Genomic DNA, 22355 nt, shown 5'->3' with positions numbered 1-22355 from the left:
ATCTGTAGCTTTAGATTTTCCCTGTGACCCTATGCCTTGAAGAGGGAGCTTTTCTCCATGCTGTAGCATCACACCCAGCAGTAGGCTGCTGTTGCTTGTTTTTTAGTGCTTTCTACTCTTGTTTAAGGTCTAGGATGTAGGTGTTTTCTCTTGTTCTAGTTTAGCCTCAGTCTTAGGCAGACACTGTGTTCCTGGGTCTCAGTGGTAGGTGCTTCTTGGTTATCCTGCCCCTCCTCATTGGTAAAGGATCTCTAAGGCCCTGTTCTGGACCCAGGACATTTTCATACCCTTACTTGAGAGGTAAATTTTTTTTCTGTTTTTACCCCAGCTGCAAAGGGTCTTCATCTGTGCCCTGAGGGTGACAGAGTTTGTTATGCTTCCATCGGAAGCTTAAGGGTTTTCTGTGCCGTAGGGGAGACAGGGAAGAAGAACCATTAAGGAGTGGTCTTGTGCTTTTTTTGCAGTATCTAGTGTTTTTCTTCCCTCAACCTTTACCAGGGAAGCTTTCTCCAGTCTTTTGCCCTGACCTCATCTCTCACATGAACACTCAGTGAGAGCTGTGGGGAAAAAACTGCAAATGGCTGCAAATTCTTCTTGCGTCTACAGCTACTAGGAGATCTGTGATCTAATGTTAGCTCATCTGGACTAGAGGTTGTTGTTATAAATAAAAGTAATAATGTTAGCTCAAGTTTGGACTTTTATAATTTGTTAAAATTTTCAACTTAACCAAATTTTTCTGACTAACTTTGTGGTAAGCCATAGCTCCCATCTCATCTGTCCTTGGAGGCACCTCTCTTATGTTTCAGGATAGTTGGTTGCCCCGCTACTTTGATGGGTTCAGTTCTTTGACAAGTTCAAGAGGGTTTATGGTTCTAAAGATTACATATTCTTTTCTTCTGGTAAGTGTGGGAGTGACTCTCCAATTTCTACTTGCTTCATGGAAGCCAGAAGCCCTCTTATGTAGAAATTTTAAGTCATGTTAAAGAGTTTATATTTTATCCCAAATGGAACAGTAAGCCAAAGAAGCATTTAAGCGTAGGATTGATTGGCCTGGATTTATATTTTTTTAAATCACAAGTTTAATATTTACTGGTCTTCCGCTCTGTGCCAAGAACTCAGGTTTCCAAGATAAATTTAAAAATGGCGAAAACAGTGTCCTCAAATAATTCAGAATCAAGCATATTAGTCTTACTGACTATAGCAAATAACTAACAAAACTCAGTGGAAAGGCTGTACATGAATATCCAATCAGAGTGCTCTGGGAGCATTAAGGAAGGAAAATTTCATTTTGGCACACAGGGTAGAGATGGTAGAAAATGATCATCAAGTTATATCTTAAAATTTAAGCAGGATATTTAAGCAGGATTCAGAAGAACCTTGCATAGGGTGAATGTCCAAGGTTTTCTTATGACTTGCTTTCTAAGTAATATTAATTCTTCATCATTTATTTTTGGGTAATGAATTGCTACAAAGGCAAGAAAAATATTCAGGTATACCAACCAGCCACCACCACCACCAACTTACTTTTTTCAAAAGGCATCTCTAGGCTTTGATGTGTATAAATGATGGCTGATTCACTGATATAAAATAATAGAAAATGTTTTAAAAACTTTGGGATATGATTATGTATTACTGTAGTTCCCAGGCTGCCTTTTATCAGAGTTCCCTTAAATGCTTTTACGAATGGAGATCTCTGAGAGCCAAAGATTCTGACTCATGTTGTGGGGGCCAGGAGTCTGTACTTTTCTGAAGCTCTTATGGTGACTCTGAAGACAAGCTAGTTTAGGGCAGATTGTCTCTCATATTTACAGTCTTCTTGTTTTAGTTTGTGTTCCTCAAAAAGCCGATTCTGAGACAAAGATTTGAATCTAGACTGTTTATTTGGGAGGTAACCTCAGGAAGCATAAATGAGGACGTTGGGAAAGTAAAACAGAGAAAGGAAAGAAGTCACTACAGGGTGAGTAAATGAGTGCATTGCTTCTTGGGGCATATGGGGCTCAGTCCCACTGAAACTTTCTGAGAAGCCTGTATACAGTCCTTCCTGAAAAGGGAGGCTTTGACCATGTAACGCTGTTTGCTTACCATATTTCAACCACTATATCTCTGTTTTCGGGGACAAGCACCAGACCCAAAGGCTGCCAACCAATAAACTAGCCAGTGTCCTATGTGATACGAAACCAGCCCACTTGATCAGTTTCTCTCGGAAGAACAAGGAGGTTGGTTAGGGATGTTTGAAACTGAGTGTGATACGATGAATTACAGATGGCACCATGAGAATCAAGTTGAAGAGAGAGAGACTAGAGATACCATGAAGAGAAATGGAAAGGTCAGTCTCAAAAAATCTCTAAGGTATGGCTGACTTCTCTGTTCTTGTTCCCGTGAGCCCAAATGAATCAAGTGTACCTATTCTTCCTGAAACTAAGTTGTCATCTTTTCTTAGTGCCCATGCAGATGTATCTTTACAGAAATTCCCATTACTTCAGGCAAATTGATCGGGTCAAAAAAGCTTTGAATTACACAATTAATGAAAGCAGCCACAGAGCCACAGATGGAAAATAGGGTCTCAGCATCCACAAAATAATCTCATTATATATACCTTTAAAAATCTTGGAGCAGATCATCAGAACCTGATTGTAATAAAATAATAATGATTAGTTCTAAGTGAGAGCACTTTTTCTTTCTATAGTACTATTAAATCTGTAGTCAAAACAAACTGATTGTAAAGCTATTTATGCCCACAGGCAGACTGTATAGAAAGCAGAGCTTATTTTAAAGAAATTCTTCTAATGTATTTCCAGAAACCTGAGCCAGTCACATGGATTGTTTTTATACACGTGTTCTGATTCCTCATATAATCACTTTGTGGGGAAAACATATTACCATTTTAGATTTTTTTTTTTTTCAGGATACAATGAGAGTGAAAAGTGCAGTGCCCTGCATTTCTTAGGCCGGGTCTGGTTGTCAATTTCTCACAGCCAATTATTAATCCCCAGGTAATCCTCCCGTCACAGCTGATCTTTGGAGCTGAGAACTTGGCCCACTGCAATTGCCCCAGGCCAAATTCTGTGTTTGGAGGGACTTGCTGCTTTTGCTAAAGCCTGTAGGAAAGGTACCTATTCATGCACATAGGAAACCAGAAGATATATTTTGCAAAGAATAGCTCTCAAGAGGAAAGAGTTGCACAAACTGGAATTAACAGAAAAACGGGAAACTTTATTGTTTTTATAATGCCTATAACACCGGGTATTCCCACGTGGTCTCCCATCCAAGTACTAACCAGGCCTGACCTTGCTTAGCTTCTGAGATCAGAAAAGATCAGGTGCATTCAGGGTGGCATGGCCATAGATGGAGAAGGGGAAAGTTTTAATGACTTGAGAGTCTAGACTTTGATTGTATTTATTTTTAACAAATATTTATTAGAGACCCACTATGTGTTTAAAGCTGGGCTCAGCACTATTCAAGTATAGAGAGAAATGTAAGTCCCATGATTTTCCTCAGAGCCTACACAAAAATGAATGATTAATTATTAATAAGCTAATATTTCTTCAGCAGTACATAATTTATGAGTTGCATTTATATGTGTGTATATATGTGGACAGGTATTATGTACACATATTTGTATGCATTATATCTCCCATTTAGTTCTCACAACAACCCTCCAGGGCAACTGGTATTATCATTACTCATTCTGCAGGCATTAAAAAAAAATGAGTTGAGTAAACTTGTGTACACTATGTCACTACACTTAACATATTATGTAAACAAACCTGTATATGTGCTCATCATTCCCAGTGAACAAGAAGCTGGTGAACTTGGGCAGGGTCCTCTTCACCTTTCTATTGGCAGCACCTAGCCCATGTCGATTGCTATTGAAGCTCAGCCCCTGGCCTCCAGGTTGTCCACATGGTTTCAGGATATATTGTCCCTGCCTCTAGAAGCTGCTTGTCAATCTGCACTCCTGATGCCTGAGCTCCCACTGCCCCCAGCTGTGCTGCATTCTTCAGATCCCAGATCAGCATGCTCTGCCCACTGCCCTCCTCTCATTGTTCCCTTAAACTCCCTGACTACAAAATACCTGCTAAAAGTGGATGGTTTTGGCTCTCTCAGAGGGTATCAGCATGTTTCCCATATTGGTTAGCTCATCAGAGCTGAGGAACACAGGACAGCAGTACCAGACACTTCTGGGACCTATCAGTCCCTATCCTCATTTCTCTGTCCACGCTATTTCATTTGCACCTCTCAAGAACATACGTATTATTACAGATGACAAAATAGGTTGTAAGAAGTGATTTGCCCAAGATCACATGACTGGCAAGGAGCAGAGCTGGGACTTGAAGCCAGGTCTCTGTCTGTCATGCCTAATTCCTTAACCACTAAGAATAAATATCTGGATTTCTTACCTTCCTGGATGCCCTTGTTAAAGAGCTTGCCTTGCGTTGGAATGTCGAGTAGGATGTTTAGAGGATGTGTTAAATCTGCCCAAGATCAAGGTGTGGAAGAGGAGTGTGTACTACCATTGCAATGACTCATTTTTTCTGTCATTTTCCTCTCTCCAGACACTGGGTTCCTTAAAAGCTAGCTGGGATTGGGCTTTATTTACTCATGCCTTATGTTGAGCACATTGCTTGAAATAGAGTAGGTACTCTAAAAATGCTTATTGAAATAATGGATTTTCCCCCACATGCAATTTGATCTTCAGCATGTGGCCTATAAGTGCTGATGTTCCAGATAGCTTTTCCTTCCAACTGCAAATAATTTAATAAATAGCTATCACACACCTAAGAATGATAAAGGAGGAGCCACACTTTTGAAGGAAGCGCACATGGGATGATTTGGTTGGCATCCATGTACCCTTTTCAGGACCTTCAGTAAAATAGCAAAGGAGGGAAGGCTGATCTATGGCCTCCGTCTATCTCTTTCTGTGCCCCTATCCTGTGTCCTGAGTCATCCTCTCTTTTGTCATCTAAGAAACTGATGCTGCCCTTTACAGGTCAAAGTCCTTCCTTTCTTCTTCAATTGATCCATGTTCAAAAGTTTCTCCCTCCTTCTACATCCTCAACATATCTGGCTAACTTCTGCTAAGTGTCAAATTATTTTATTGTGTAATTTATAGTGTTAGACAAATGACTAATAAACATCCATACCTTGGTTTTCTTTCTAATTAAGAAAAAAGTATTTAAAGTTATTTTTAAATAGTAAAATAAGAGGAGGTATTACTCTTCTGGTTGCTGAGGGTAAAAAGGTGAATCGAGCCAAGTCTTTGCCCTTGTTAAAAGACAAACTTCAGATAAATTAAATTTAGCAGAGTTTATTTCTGCAGAGAACAATTCATGAATTGGGCAACACTCAGAACCAGAAGAGGTTCAGAAAGCTCCACCCAGCAGTCTGAGTGATGAGCTTTCACAGGCTGGACACAGAAACACAGTAGAGACATCACCTGATTGACTGTCCGCAGCTGGCATCCACCTTACTTGGCCGTGATGTGATGAGTTAGCTGCCTGTGACTGGATGAACCTTGGCTGTTTTTTATAGTCTTAAGTTAGCTTTTGGGTTTATGTACCAAGATAGATTGCAGTTCATTATGTAGGAGCTCAAAGTACAGAGCTGGCCTCAGGCTAATGGTATACTGCTTATATAATTTAGTACCCTCATGAAACTTATTTTCTTACCGCAGAGAGAGATGCAAGAGAGGGAAAGACATAAGTAAGATAATTAGCAAGCCCATTTAGTTCTGATCTTATGCATCAAGACCTTCAGTAGGGAGTCTATTGGAAAACTATAGATACCAGGTCACACACTATTGTTTTGCATTTTGCAGATAAAGAAACCAGGGCTCGTAGTGGTTAAATAAATTTCCCAGCATAACTAATTAATTAAGTGACAAAGTTAGAATTATCTTACAGGACATTCAGTTTATAATCTTTCCATGACACTCACTGTAATTTTCTTAAGAGCTTAAACCACACCTTTTTTTTTTTTTTACATTTGGACACAAAGTATTAGAAAAATACAAAAGTTATCTGGGCATGGTGGCAGGTGTCTGTAATCCCAGCTACTAGGGAAGCTGAGGCGGGAGAATCACTTGAGCCCGGGAGGCGGAGGCTGCAGTGAGCCAAGATTGGACCACTGCACTCCAGCAACTTATATTGCTGCTGTAATGAGGGCAAACATGCTGAAGAACTGTGTTTGGAACTTTTGTTAACAATGAGATTTTGCTTACAAGCATTCCTCTACTCCATCAATATTTGTGTGTGTGTGTGTGTGTTTATGTTTGAGACAGAGTTTCACTCTGTCCCTCAGGCTGGAGTGCAGTGGTGTAATCTTGGCTTACTTCAGCCTCTGCCTCCTGGGTTCAAGTGATTCTCCTGCCTCAGGCTCCCAAGTAGCTGGGATTACAGGTGCCCACCACTCTACCCAGCTAATGTTCGTATTTTTAGTAGAGACAGGGTTTCACCATGTTGGTCAGGTCCATCCACATTTTGATGAGAGTGTTGGAATTCCTGTCAGATCCAGAGCTGATTGATCCTATTTGCCTTGTTTTCTCTTGCAGTAACTACCTTTCAAGAATCTGATTGGAGTCACACTGGAACTTAGAGAGCTTGTGCCTTGAGCTTTGAAATTCACTGAGCAGGGAGACTGGAGATAGTTCTTAAAAAATAATTAGCTCAGTTTGACCCCCCTTTCCCTCCGAAGCCCAGAGAGCTTGGCTGGAGTAGCTGTGGACAGTGTGAGGCAAGGGATTGAATCCTTCCTGCTCACCAGTAATCAGTCAGTAGGCAGAGTGCTTTTTAACAGAGTGAGCTGTCTGCCCTTTATGTACAGAATAACCCTACCGCCTGGGGTCATGTCAAGAAGCCTGGTGTGCTGATCTAAGCATTACCTCACTACCCCACGGGAGATTCATGGGCCCTGGAAGGAGGATCCAGGCTGGTGGAGCAACTACAGTTCATCCCACCTGCCCCAAGGTCAGGAAGCCAGGAGACAGTCTGCAGACCTCTGATAGCAGGATCACAAATCAGAAGTCCTAAGCTCAAGCCCCATGCCTACACAGTCACCTTTATGGGCTGATGAATGTAGGCAGGCACATCTCTCCTGGGGCAGTCACACACATTTATTGATGTGGAAGCACTGATCTCATTGCTTTTTAAATAACACATTGTCTTGCTAACTTATTAAATCCCAGTCATTTGCAGCTAGCTTCCCAGAAATCAGGAGAAGGAAGCTACCTTCTTCTTAAGGTCTCTAATAAGACCTTGACATTACAGAACACCTTCCTGAAAGGACCTCAAAGCTTTAGTATCATTCACCCTGTCCTGCGTCAATTAAGCAACTTGCCTGCAGTACAGAGTGAGTCTGGGGAGAAAAGACAGAACCTGCAGCCAGCTAGCCTGGAATCCTTCCTAGGAAGACCTTTCCTTATTTGAGTTATAGAAGGTGCCAGGTCCTAGCATAATCATAGAGTGCAAGCAATTTCTCCATCTCTGCAAACAAACCTAACTGATTTTCCTTTATTTTAAAATAACCAAGAGTAAACTTCTTTTCCAAACAACTAGAAAGACCCATGGGAGTTTTCCTTATAGGTTGTCTGGTATTGTGCTGGATTTGTGAAGGATGGGTATGGAGTGTGTAATTTTTTTTAGATGGAGTCTCACTCGGTCACCAGGCTGGAGGGCCATGGTATAATCTCAGCTCATTGCAACCTCCACCTCCCGGGTTCAAGTGATTCTCCTGCCTCAGCCTCTGAAGTAGCTGGGATCATAGGTATGTGCCACCACACCCAGCTAATTTTTGTATTTTTAGTAGAGATGAGCTTTCACCATGTTGGCCAGGATGGTCTTGATCTCTTGACCTTATGATCTACCCACCTCGGTCTCCCAAAGTGCTGGGATTACAGGCGTGAGCCACCGCATCTGGCTGGAGTGTGTAATTTTTAAAGCACTTGCATCGTATGCTAGGCCAACATTGTATCCAATGTTTTCCTTATAGTCAAGAGTGACTTCTAATTTACCTGTAATTCATTGACCCAGTGTTCAGACTAAAAACCGTGGAATCATCCTGGATTCCTTTCTTTCTCTCCCCCTCCTGATCCCAGCAGGCAGGAAATTCTATTGCTTTCACCATCAGAGTAAATCCACAATCCAACTACTTCCTACCTCAGCTGTTGCCCCCATTGTGGTCTGAGCCACCAAGATCTCACACCTGGATTTCTGAACTAGCAACTCGATTCTTCTCCTTTGAGTCTATTCCCAACATAGCAGTGAGAGTTATTATCTTAAAATATTAAGTTAGATCATCTTACTTCTCTGCTAGAAACCCTCCAATACCTTCAAAGTACACACACACACACACACACACACACACACACACGCACGCACGCACGCACGCCTGAAGACTCCACATGCTGTGTAGCCCTCCTCGCAGCTGGCTGCTGCCTTCCCTCTGTGAGCTCATCTTCCTCCCTTGGTGACTCTGTTCCAAACTTGGGCCCCTGCCTATTCCTGTCCAGCACAGTTCTACCTCAGGGCCTTTGCACCAGCTGTTTCTTCTGTCTAGAATGTTCTTTCTTTAGATAGCCACATAGTTAACTCTTTCCTCTCCAAGTTTTTCTCAATTTTCAAGATGACAAACTCTTTCTCATACTACGTCCACAGAAATTATAGTAGAGGTACTTTTTAATTAACAAAAATGTGTATCATTGTTTTCAAAAATAGAAGGGGTCTGGGCGCAATGGCTCACACCTGTAATCCCAGCACTTTGGAAGGCCGAGGTGGATGGATCACTTGAGGTCAGGAGTTCGAGACTAGCTTGGCCAACATGACGAAACCCTATCTCTACTAAAAATACAAAAATTAGCCTAGGGTGGTGGCAGGCACCTGTAATCCCAGCTACTCGTGAGGCTGAGGCAGGAGAATCTCTTGAACCCAGGAGGTGGAGGTTGCGGTGAGCCAAGATCGTGCCACTGTACTCCAGCCTGGGTGACAGAGCAAGATTCTGACTCAAAATAGAAGGAGAACTCTCAGTACAACAGAAACAGTGAGCACTTTCTGAAAGATGGAAAGCAATGAGTTGGATTAGAACAGGAAACTGAAGCCCAGCCCATGTGAGCAACAGCCAAGTAGAGAGCATTGCCATGGAAAATGGGGCCAGCAAAACTTGGAAGTGAGACAATCAACTATGTAGATATGTAAAGGAAGGGCATTCCAGACAAAAGAAACAGCTGGTGCAAAGGCCCTGAGGTAGAAGTGTGCTTGGAAGTGATAGGAAGGGGCTCCACATCTAGAAGCAGTGGGAGCTTGGACCAATGGAGAATTCCTAAGATTGTTGCACCTTTAAAACTCTGCCTCAGTCTTCTCAGAGAACATGTGAGGCCCAGATCCCTGGTATCTAGACTCCAACATGACAGATATTGAGGGGGATAAGGAATGGGGAAAGTTTGGCCACTGCCTTTAATGAGAAGGAGCTCATTGGGAACCTTAAACAGAGTGATTTAGATGCATGGTTTCAGCACAAGTTAAATTTCAAAATTCTGTAGAAGAAACTGAAAGACCGGAGATACGGGGCAGTGAGTTTAAAGTTTAGACTCTAGACTTTAATCCACTGTAGGAGGATTGGAGATCTAGGAAAAGCGAGCTGGTGTCCAGGGGGAATAGATATGGTCTTCCATGTAAAGGCTGGTGTGGGCTGTCCTTTGAGGCATGTCGGTCCCTGTGAGTAAGAAAAATATTTGCCAAACAGGAGGAACTTCTTGGGGATAAAGGATAGAGAATGCACTTTCGTTGGAACAGAGGCCGTGTTCCTTTGGAGGGGTGTGAGGAGGATGCAGGCAAGAAGGGAGGAGAGTGCTGTGCAGAGCCATCTTAGGAAGGGCACCTACCCCTGCTTCCTGGTCCTACTCATGGGGGGTGGGCTGAGGGCTGTCCTTTCCCATGCACTCATGCCAGTAGTGCAGTGAAGGAAAAGCAACCAGGAGGGAGAAAGGAAATTCTTTTTGTTTTTAAATAAGTGAAAAACTCACTAGTTACTTGTATTTTAATACAACTTTAACATTTGCTGAATATATGTAGCTTAAGACACACAAAATTAATCACATAACATCATTTTTAATAGCCATAAATGATAATATATTACAGGAAGTGAAATGGAGGGGTAGGTCTTACCAACATCAAAGTATAAGCATAAGACAGATAAATATTTATAACATACTTTAACTGTTAAAAAAAAATCAAAACTGCCATGAAGGTGAAACCCACTTCTACTACTACTTATAAAACTTTCAGCCACATTTCTGTTAATAAAATCCTGGCCTCCTGCCCTCAGCTGAGTGGTTCCCCCACTCCTTTTTGGAAAATGTCATAAAATGGCTTTGTTGCCCAATAATTGTGTGGGACAGGATAAAATAGATGAGTTGAGGATTGATCTTAATGTAGAACACCTAATAAAACCACCTTTTTTTCAGCTGTGGAAAAAAAATGTGGACTCATCATCTTTTTCTTTTTTCCCCCTTATTTTCAGAGTCTGACGAGATCAGGTCCTCACTTCCTATCTGACCATTCATTCTCTCATCTATAAACCGTTTATTCACTGCCAGACCCATGCTAGGCTCTGCAGATAAAACAATAAGCAGAGCATGGTAGTTCGCACCTGCAATCCCTGCACGTTGGGAGGCCGAGGCAGGAGGACCATTTGAACCCAGGAGTCCTAGGTTGCAGTAAGCTAGGATGTTGCCACTGCACTCCAGCCTGGGCAGCAGAGCAAGACACTATGTCAAAACAAAACAAAAAAAATAATATGACATGGATCATATCTTCAAGAATCTTGCTGTTTGGTAGAAAAGGAAGGCAATTCAGATCCTTCCCAGACAGGGTATTAAGTATCATTATTGTAGTTTCCATGAGTGTTCAGTGTAGGTACCCTAACCAGCCTGGAGCCAGTCAAGGAAGGGGTCCAGGTGTACATGCATCTAAACTGAATCTGGATTCAAAGAGACAAAGGGAACATTTCAGGCAGATGGAGTAGGTTGCACAGGGCTTGGAGACCAAGAGAAAATTGTCTATGTGGAAAACCCTGAATCTTCTTGTGTGACCAAAAACTTCTCTGAGTCTACCCTGGAGAAGGATGCAGGGGGCCTTCCCTGGTATGGAGATTCCACTTCCTCCTGGAAGCCCGGCAAGTCTGTGGTTGGGCTCCATGTGCAGTAGTCCCCGCCTTATCTGTGGTTTCATTTTCTGTGGTTTCAATTACCCGAAGTCAACTGCAGTCCAAAAATATGAAATGGAAAATTCCAGAAATGAATAATTCATAAGTTTTAAATTGCATGCCATTCTGAGTAGTGTGATGAAATCTCACTCCATCCTGCTTCATCCTCTCTGGACATGAATCATCCCTTTGTCCAGTATATCCACACTATATACCCTACCTGCCTATTAGCCACTTAGCAGCCATCTTGGTTATCAGACTGATTGTGCATTATAGCAGTGCTTGTGTTCAAGTCACCCTTATTTTGCTTAATCATGGCCCCAAAGCACAAGAGTGCTATGCTTAATTTATAAATTGAACTTCATCATAGGTATGTGTGTATAGGAAAAAAAAAAGTATATATAAGGGTTTGGTACTACCGTCTGCTTCAAGCATCTATTGGGAGTCTTGAAATGTATCCCCCATGGGTAAGGGGGGACTACTGCCTGGCTTCTCTCCCATTGCTTCCATAAGGAAGGCCTCTTGTTGATGTTGATGACAAAAATACATTTTGTCATCCTTTGGGCAGTAGTACAACAAATGGATTCTATCTCAAGGAAAGTAGGAACATTCAGAGGTGACAAGAGCTTAACATTAGGTAGGCTTTGGACCATGAACATCGAGGAAGTCTTAATGTAATTTAATAGTGACACCTAGCATCATGACTACTTTCCTATTTGTGGTTTAGAGGTTATCTGACACCATACTTCATTCTTTTTCACATTTCACTGCAGCTCAGAAATTTTATATATTAATGGTGAATTCTAAAAAGAACTCAGATGTGAGTAATGTATTGTGATAGGCAAGTTGTCCAATGCCCTTTCCACATGGGGGAAGTCTGATACCTGGGAGGTACTTCACAGGTGCTGCTGTTACTGCTTCTGGAATACACACAATGGCCACTTAGCATCGGCTCCAACCAACAAGAGGCCTCCAGTGGGAAGAAAATGCAAAGCAGATTTCTCTAAGAGAGTAGAAAGCTCAGTTTCCTATTGTCCCTGAGTGATGTGGTTTGTGGAGCTCTGAAGACTTGCCTAGACCATATATCTGCTCATGAGTTTCTTGAGTTCCTTGATGGTTAGGGTTTTGAAGACATCTGTGAAAAAATGCAGATGCTTTCAGGGTGAGATGATTCATTAAGCTGGTGTCTCATGGTTACTGTAAACGTGGATTCTTTGATACCAGGCAGAATCTAAGGAATAGGATACAGAAACCGGCAAGATTTAAAGAAGGTAATTAAAAAGGGTACAGAGCATAGGGTAAGGCAGGTAGAGGGTAGGATGAGGCTATTTATGTCCTTTGGGTGAAAGGTTCTGCATGAGAACAGAAACTATCAAAAGAGTAGGAAAACAAATTTTCCCACTTCACAACTTTGCAAAGGGCAACTTTTCATATTGAAAAGCTGGGAACAATACATTTTGTCATCCTTTGGGCAGTAGTACAACAAATGGATTCTATCTCAAGGAAAGTAGGAACATTCAGAGGTGACAAGAGCTTAACATTAGGTAGGCTTTGGACCATGAACATCGAGGAAGTCTTAATGTAATTTAATAGTGACACCTAGCATCATGACTACTTTCCTATTTGTGGTTTAGAGGTTATCTGACACCATACTTCATTCTTTTTCACCTGCGTCTCCCTTATGTATTAGTTTCCTACTGCTGTGTAACAAAGTACTACACATTTAGTGACTTAAACCAGCACACATTTAGTATCTCACAGTTTCTGTGCGTCATGAGTTTGGGCATGGCTTAGGTGAGTCCTCTGCTTCAGGCTCTCACAAAGCTGCAGAAAAGGGGTCAACCAACCTGCGCTGTCATCTGTAGTTTAACTGGGGATGCCATGTCCAAACTTGATTCCTGTTGCTGGAAAAACTTATTTTCCTGTGGCTGTATGACCTCAGGTCCTAGAATTTCCCCACATTTCCTAGAGATCACCCGCAGTTCCTTCAACAAGCCAACGGTTTACTTCAACAAGCCCGAAAGGAGAACCTCTTGCTCTAGTCTGCTAAGATGGAGTCTTACATAAATAACATAAAGTAATGCTGGGAGTGGCACCACCAACTTTGCCTAGAGTCCATTGCCTAGAAGCAAGTCACAGGTGGAAGTGTGTCCCACCTACAGGTAAGTGAAGAGGACTATACATGGTATGAACGCCAGGGGCAGGAATTAGGTCATAAGGTCAGTTCACCTTCAGAATTGTGCCTGGGGTGGCTTCCCCTAACGTTCTCCCCTTCATTATATTCTTATCATCTACCCATAGGGAAAATCTTCAGACCAAAAAGACAATGCTATTACTGAATCTATAATTTTGCCTGATACATAAGATTGAATTAATCCTCTTATAACATGAAGGCATTTATATCAGAAGCTTCCATCACCTTGGTGGTTTTCCCTTCAATACCTGGGAGCAATACTTTGAGCTGGAATCGGCATCTCATTCTGAATCTAGGCTTGCTCTCCTGCCTCTTGTTCCTTCTATCCCAAAGCATCTGTACTTATAGCAGCTCCTCTCTCAGAAAAAACAGTTTCACCACAGTATTTGGCATCTTGTTTTCCTTTCTTGACTCAGTGCATGATGAACTGGCCCATCCCAGGAGGCTGTTTTTTACCTGCAGTCTTTGAATTATTCCATTACTGACCAGCGCCGCCTACTCCATCTCCTTGCACTCTTCATTCCCCCATTAATACTTTATCTCGGGAGTCCCTGGTTTTATCTTTCTACAGCTCATCTGCCTCCAGGGAAATTAACCTCTGTAATTTAGCATAGTCTGCACCATGCCTTAACTCTGAGGAATGCTTTTCACATAGTCAATGAAAAGGTAGCAGGCTTAGAAAAACACCACCAATGGCAACTTAAGCCCCAAACAGCTGCTGGTGCAGCCTGATGAATACGGCGCTCGCTGCAATTGTATAGCGCGTCTGCATTTCTCACATACTGAGCAGGAATGTAATCTTTTTTACTCCTGCATTTTTTCTCTCTCATGCATTTGTTTAACTCTCTTCTTTCCACTTTATCGTAGTCTTTAGTTTTGGCCAAATGTTTTCGATCCCATAGATCAGAATTTTCCAGTTCTACCATGAAGCAAGGACTCTGATCCATTACCTGGTGGCATCTCCCACGTAAGACTGATCCTTCATACTGCAAAGGGACCAACTAGAAAACTATTTTGCTTTCCTCTTGTAAAGGGATTCGTCATGGCTTAAAATAATCCCACCAGCTTCCAGAAGCTTCTTTCTCCCAGCATGTTTAGCAGCAGGAAGAGTCAAATGTTCCACAGTGCGTATGGCTCACTCCCTATATACACAAACCGGTTTGCTGAAGTCAAGGTTTTAAAAAATATTCCAGCTAAGATCAGAAAGTCATGAGTGTTTTCAACTTGACGTTCCCGCTTTTCAACCAACTGTTTTTAAAGTCTATTGGCTCAGTCTAAGCCACTGACTACATGTATACATATTTTTGGAGATGGCATCTTGCTCTGTCACCCAGGCTGGAGTGCAGTGGTGTAATCTTGGCTCACTGCAACTCCACCTTCTGGGTTCAAGCAATTCTCGTGTCTTAGCCTCCCAAGTAGTTGGGACTGCAGGTGCACATCACCACACCTAGGTAATTTTTTTGTTAATTTTAGTAAAGCCAGGGTTTCACAGTGTTGCCCAGGCTGGTCTTGAATTCCTGAGCTCCGGCAATCCACCCACCTCAACTTCCCAAAGTGCTAGGAACCACTGACTATTTGAAGCTGTATTGGTAGGAGGCTTATTTTCTGGGCCACTAGGAGACCTTTTCAGGATATGATTTTATAACTCTGTATTAAATTCATCAATAATTATGAGTGTACTGCAGTATGTATTGGCAAGACTAAACCTTGTTTGGGTGTTTGATGTAAGAAACATTGCTTAATGGGTTTATTCTTAATGGGTAATAAACATATAGCCTGCAAATGCTACTTTTAAAGACATATACACAGATAATATGAAATATATTATGAAATATAATATGAAATAACTACATGTGGTAGTTTAGGTGCTATTTAGATTGTATGATATATTTGACTCTAGTATATATTGATATACATATTTTTATTTTATATGTGTGGATATAGATATAGATGACATAGACACAGACATGTATCCAAAGTAATGCTTGCACACTGACAATAAAAATTCACAATCCCATCCTGTGGCCCACTCACCTCTGTAAATCCTGCTCCTCAGAGATAATTAATTTTTAATGGTCCCTGATTTTATGTCCTCTGTTGGTTATCCTAAATCATAGGCCTATATAGTTGTTTCAATTGTTGTAGACTTTAGAGTTTTGGCTAATAGCTTCACACTATGACCTATGAGGACCTAGCTCCTGTTTTCTTCCATCTCTCTGTCTCTGACAAGGTGTAAGTTATTCTCTTCATCTTTGGTGTTCTGAAATTTTACCATACTGTATGAGTAACACTTTGTTTATTATTCTGGGCCTCGTGTAACCTCTTTATATTTAAAGATAACTTCCTATCGTCTCTGGGAAATTCTTTTTTGTTTTTGATCATTTCCCACCTTGTTATCTCTGTTTTCTCTAAAACAATAGTTAATGAAATGTCCAATCTCCTAGGATTGATCTTTAATGCCTCTTATTTTCCTGTTTATGTTTTCTTCCTACTCCTCCCTCCTCGTTTTATTTTCTAGAAACTTTCCTCAACTTGGGTTTATGCTCCATCTACTCTGAATATTCAATTTTGTCAGGATACTTTTAATTTCTAAAAAAAATCCTTTTGGTTCCTCAATTATACTTTTTTTAAAAAAATAAAACATTCTCTTCTTGTTTTGTCCATGCCACAGATTCTTCAGTACTTCTGAGTACACTAAATTAGTTTTGTTCTGCAAGTCCTTTTCTATTTCCCAAGTTCCCTTTTTCCTCTAGGGAATAGCTGTTGAGTTTATCTTGGTGTTTTTCTTGTTGTAGGCTTTCCTCAAATGTCTGGCGATTGTTGGTTGTCTCTTCAGATATCAAAATGAGCAATAAGCAGACTGCCCAGGAGCTCTCTGTATGCCTGTGGTGTGTCCACTGGTAGACCTTCTCTTAGCTGAGTGCTATGGGACCTCCCATGATGGTAGAGAGCCCCAGGGATTGAATGAGGAGGGCCTTATGCTAGGTCACCAACGCTCATGCTGGCTACCCTAGTTCCTCCGCAAGCAGAACATTCTATTCCATTAGAGAACTCTCCAATTTTTTTGCTTATGGGCAAGGACCTGGATTTATGTAGCATATGGAGGTGAGAGAAAGGTATGCCTAGGGCCAACTGTTTCTATACATAAACCTTTGACTGACTTCAGCTTACCTTTGTCCACCCACCTTTTTGAATCCAGAGCCCTTCTTGATTTTGCCAGGTAGGTCAGCCACTTCCTGTGCTGCAGTATCCTGCACACATTCAAGCTTGAAGTTCCCACTTTTCAAGGTTGTGTCTTTCTCCTCTCTGCTTCCCTACTTGACATTATTCCTTCCACCTTCTGAATTCTACACATTTATTACAATTTCCTATGGCTCTCTCATATTCATTTTATGGTGTGAGGCTGTTTTTCTTTTTGAAAATATATCCTTTTAATAGGGTCTCTGCAAAAAAGAGGCGATAGACACAGAGGTTCATTGAACAATCCAGCATGTGAATCACATAGATCTCCAGTTGTTTCTCTTGTACATCTAGATGAGGTTAATGACTGCAAAGTTCTTTTACACAGAGCTGTATGATATCAACGAAGCCTGAAGTGATTGGACTCATCCTAAAATAGGTTACTTTAAAAAAATTTCATGATCATGCATGTCCTCTATAAATGCGGATCATAATAGCTGCCTTAGATGATTGTTATGAGAATTCAAGGATAACATAAATGTATGAACTTGCCTAGCATAATACCTAGATCATAGAAGGAACTAAATTGATACCAGTTCTTGCCCCTCTCCTTTGTCACCTGCTAAGTATGAGTGCTGGCAGAAATTACTCTGTTGTCTTTTAAGTTGAAGTCTTTTTATGATCTCACCCCCACTTCTAGTAGCAGCTGAAGATCTCACATGCACTTTGTATAGATTCTTACAGGGCACTCTTCTAGAGATTTGAATGTTGGGGTTGCTGATTCCTTTTTGGTTATTGTTAGCTGTAGACTAAGGAAAATAGCTCACTCGGTGGGTTTTGGTTATTGTAATTTCTTTCTTCTGCTTTTTTATGATGATTATTATTACTATTATTTTGCCTTTACCACTTGAACTCCAGTTAGGTAATGGAAGGAAACGCTCTCTCTCTCCAAATTTTGTGTAGCTAATTGATTCTGCAATCACTGGTTTTAGAAATTTCTTTTAATAGACTTCAATTAATTGCCTCATTTAGGAGGAATTAGTAACCACTGAGTCCAAGTGATGAAAGAAGGAGCAATGATCCTGTGGTGCCAGAGGTAACTCCAGCCTGGAGGACACAGTGCTCAGCATCAGCTCGTGAATCAAGAATGAACTCCATACCGTAACTAAGCCCAGAAACATTATCCTGACCCAGGGCTTAGCTGACACATGCTCTGGGCATCATTAGCTGGTTAGGTCTTGCAGAAATATGAGGATCATGGCCAGGCAGAGGCCTTTCGAATGATTCATTCATTCCCTAAGCCATCTTTGGCTAAGGTTCTGCAGTGTGGGGAAGCTGTGTGATGGGTTGGGATGAGCAAAGCTTAGAAATAGTGACCTTAACCTTACCCTTAGCTTTTGTTTCCTTAGGTGTATTACCTCAGCTCTTTAAACCTTGGTTTCTTCATGTGAAAAAAAGTGAGAAATAATATTTACCACATAGGACTGTGGCAAAGATTGAATTTTAAAGTGCATAACAGTGTGCTTAGCACATAGTAGATTCTCAGTATATATTAGTTGCTGCCCTGTTTACCCTGTACCTTTCTAGCTTTTCCTATAAGGAAACAAGACAATGATTACTAGACTAGCCAGGGCTGTCTGTGTAAACACTGAGGAGCCCAGGCACTGTTTGGCTGGATCTCAGCCTTTAAAAACTTGCACTCCTCACGACTGGTGACTCATGAAAATGATGGGCCTTGGAAGATAGGAGCACACATTTAGAACAGGGAGAATTGTAAAGTGGTTAAGGCTATTTACAAACAGAGGCATTATACAATCAATGATCTTTGAGTTTTAATTTCTGAACAGATACATAGGACCCAAAGTTTTGTTTAAGGCATTAGGAAATCATAATTATTTTTCTTTCATCCCAAAGAAATAGTAGCTCTGTTCTTCTCTTTCTTTCTTCCTTCCTTCCTTCCTTTTTAAGACTGAAGATTTTTTCTTGAGGTTGAGGAGATGAGGAAAGAAAGTGTTCTCTGCATATTTAATTTACAGGGAATGTATCCCTTCTCTGGCTGATGACAAACAAATCATTATAAAAATCAGAAGAAGGAGAAAAAAGGATAGCAGGTTTGTGAGAAAGGGTCTTTAAGCCTAGTTAGGGAAGACATCCAGAGAATAGACCCAAACAAATACAAAATGCTAGAATTCCAAGGGCATAAGAACTGTGGGTGGCTGAACCATTTTCCCATCCCCTGCCAGGATGTCTGAGAGAAACTTTTCAAGATAAACAGGCCTAGTACCCCTAAGGACATTTTTTTATGCTTTCTCATAGATTTCAAAGACTATTTTGAAGAGGTTGTGGGGCAGAACAGTACAGGGTTCCAAATCATTCTTCGCCTTCTTGGCAAAGAAGTTGGGCAATTTCTAAAGTCGGCCTATTGGAAGCTCAGAATGGGTATACCGATACATTTTAGAGGTTTTCAACTCACAATGCACTTTCAGTTGCATGAAGACCTCACCTACTGAGTTTATCTGAGGAGTTAAAAAGCACCCCCTACTGACTCCCCATATTCCAAGTTCTAAACTTGTCTCTTTTACTCACTTAACTCTGAACATCTGTAAATCTGCTGCTGTGGATTCATTTGTTGGTCACAAGATTTTGCTCCCTGTGGAGATTCCAAACCTTACCATGAGCCAGTCAACCATTCTTACTAGTTTGCCTGCTTTGAATGAATATATTAAATTCTTACTTGACAGCCAGTTTTGATGAAAAGGGTAAGATGGAAGAAACAAGAGCATCCTTGCTCCACTGCGGGAAGGAACTTTCATGAAATGAAGAAATGCTGGCTATTCCCTTACACAATGCATCATTTTATTGAGAGTCACCCTCATTTCTATCTGCAGCCTTACTTTCCACTTCAACTAGGAGGCATGATTTGAGTTACTAATAGAGAGGCACTGTAGGACAATGGTCAAGTCAGACACTCCTAGTTTCACATTCCAGGTTTCTCTATTAGCTGTAACACCTTGAACAAGCTAATTAAACTTACTGAACCTCTCTTTCTTCATCTTTACAACAGGAATAGCAAGGGCTGCTTTGTAGGATTATTGTGAGAATTTAATAAAACAATGTATGTCAAGTGTTTTGAGTAGTGCCTGGTATATAGTAAAAACACAAAAAATATTGACATCATCATCATCATCATTATCATCTGGTCCTGGTAGGTATGATCTGTGAGCAGAAATTATTTTTTACTAGTTAATCTATGACTTAGGTAATTTAAATAATTATTACTAGACTAGCCAGACCCAGTTCTGTTTGATCCTGAATCTTCACTTGTCTTTCCTAGAGCTATGAAAAATAAGCCACACAAATTGCATCACCCTATTTGGCTTTGGGGATGGGATCAGACTAGTAAGAACATGTGCACATTTGTATGACGTCTCCTGGATCTGAAACACCTCCCATAAGTCTCAGCCTTACTGAAGATCCTAAAGCTATGAAAAAGAAGCTATAAATAACCAGAGAGATTTGTAGATAAATTTAGTTGGACCTAGACATCTGGAGTGGCTCTTCAAGAGGTACTAACTGTCCTCCTCTTCTGTTTTAAAACTGTTGATGTGTAGGTCTCACGAGACGAAAAGACAAGTAACAAAGGTTTTGGCCTGCTTTCACATACTATGAAATCCCTTGGGAATTTTTTTTCCAAGGTTTACCCAGTATGTGAATCTGACCCCATGATGTAACATTTGTGAACAGTTCTGTACAAACAAGGGCTTGTTTCTCTCCCTCCCTCTGATTCCCTGTGGAATTTTCAGGGATGAACAGTCTTATTATCCTGAAATCAAGCAGGAATAAGTCTATCTTGACTACCCTTTTCACTGCCCTTCCTCCTCCACCTTTTTCAAAATCTTCATTTAAGGATCTGTGGAGTGAACAAGACAGATCTTGATTTGTTTGTGGTGTGTAAAAGTTGAAAGGAGCCAGAAAGAAAGAGAACCATTTGCTAACCTCAGGAGACTTGGAAAATATATTTTAATCTGGGAAATTCATTCAAAGGCACATCTTTCTAGTATGTATAAGATGAACTATTTTTTAAAAATCCCAATTGTTCTTCCAAGAGCCTCCTTGAGATTCATTGGAAGACCACTGAGAGTCAGTCTAGCAATGCAAATTAAAGGTCAGGGAACTTAGAACACCAATGTGGCCCTGACTTGGCACAAATGATTTCTAACTCAGATGATGACTTAAGATACGATTCAGGTAATTTAGACATGACTGACTTGATTCCCCCATTCTGTGTTCTGTGGAAAGTTTCCACAATTTGTGCAAATCCCTAGGGAACTTACACACTCAATGATCACCTTTGAGCTGAACAATTTACACTAAATTTCAGTTCAGTTCATGAATCCTAAGCAGACCTCACTCTGAACCATGTGTGCAACGTAACTTCTTTCTTTGATTTTTAAGAAAAATCCACTCACACGGGCCTTTTTGAAGGTTTGTGAAGGTACAAAAATAGATAGAAAGTAGCATAAGCAACTGACATTTCCTTATAAGCTATATCTGTCCTTAAAAATAGTATTTTAGATCCCCTCCAACTTGGACACTCTCTTCCCGCCATGCTGCTAGACCCTCCCCCTCCCCTCTCCTACCTGAGCTGTTTCTATGGATGATTTACTGTGTGTTCTCTCTCTCTTTCTTTTCTTTGTTTCTTCTCCTTTTGATTGTCTCCTGCTAGTCTATGTTCACAGGGTACCACACTTTCAACCTCTCAACCCCAGTGATTTATTAAGGTATTTTCCTATATAAAAGCAGTTTCTTCCCAAAGAAAAATACTGGAGAAAGCCAGTAAGATAATAATTGTTTTGAAACCTTTACAAATATATTTGGAAAGGTATGATAGTTCACTGAAAAGTGACTCCAATCTTAATTTGTGGAAAGCTCAGTCTTTCAAGGACTGATATGTTGAATCTACAGGCAATATGAAAAATTCTTATTTTGGCTTTCCAAACCATTTAAATAAAATAACACTGAGTTGTTCTTCTTTCCACTTGGCACCAGGATGGACAGAAAAGGCTCTGTGAGATTTCTTTCCATAGTGAGAAGGATTATAGCCAAGCTATTTATTAGCCTCAAAAGGGAGATGTATACCACATGCTTTTAAGCTGCATGCTGCCGTACACCGGTGTCTAGGTCTTGTTCCCACATGGAATGCATACATAAACATTCATATTCATCACACATCAGAAGAATCCCTTTTTGTATGCATGGGGGGAGAGGCGGACACTTAAATTGGCATAATTTAGAAACATGGCGGAAGAGCCCCTCTGTTCCCAAATAACCTCTCCAGTTTTGTTCTGGATCCTACAATTCCTTTAACACCAGATAAAGTCCTCTAGTCTGCAATTTGATATAGGACTTAAAACGCAATCCAAGAGTGGAGGATGCTGGGCAGTGCATATTCATACAAAGATGTGAATTAATATCAGATCTCTTTTCTTGAGAGCTATTTTTGTTGTTTTTAGGAAAAGAAACTCCAAGATACTTGAAGTAAGAGGAACTTTAAAAGGAGAAAAGGAAAGAAAAATAATGTTTATTGACCACCTGCTTTATGTCACTTAATGTTCTGGGATTTTGCCTATGGAGTATATCTTTTATAACTCCAAAAACACTCTGAAGGATGGGAAAGATTGCCTTTTGTACCGAGCTACATCTGCCCAACTCTTAGTCATCCTAACCCATTTCCTAACCATAATGCATAATTCAGCAAACATCTATAGACGCTCCTACCCCTTAC

At 40.8% G+C, this 22355-nt stretch overlaps 1 long non-coding RNA gene and 1 pseudogene across 1 annotated transcript in view; one reads left to right on the top strand and one right to left on the bottom strand.

Annotated features, from left to right (window-relative positions):
• The window catches only part of LOC116563163, a 175363-nt gene that overhangs the window by 22974 nt on the left and 130034 nt on the right, over positions 1–22355 (top strand). The gene's annotated exons all lie outside the window — the stretch shown is intronic.
• Positions 3229–3347, bottom strand: LOC116563340 (annotated as a pseudogene).

Source organism: Sapajus apella, unplaced genomic scaffold (assembly GCF_009761245.1).
Source record: "Sapajus apella isolate SASKATOON/1434 unplaced genomic scaffold, GSC_monkey_1.0 scaffold34, whole genome shotgun sequence".
Taxonomy (NCBI): domain Eukaryota; kingdom Metazoa; phylum Chordata; class Mammalia; order Primates; family Cebidae; genus Sapajus; species Sapajus apella.
Note: the sequence above shows the minus strand (reverse complement) of the source record. Positions and strands in the feature narration are given on the sequence as shown.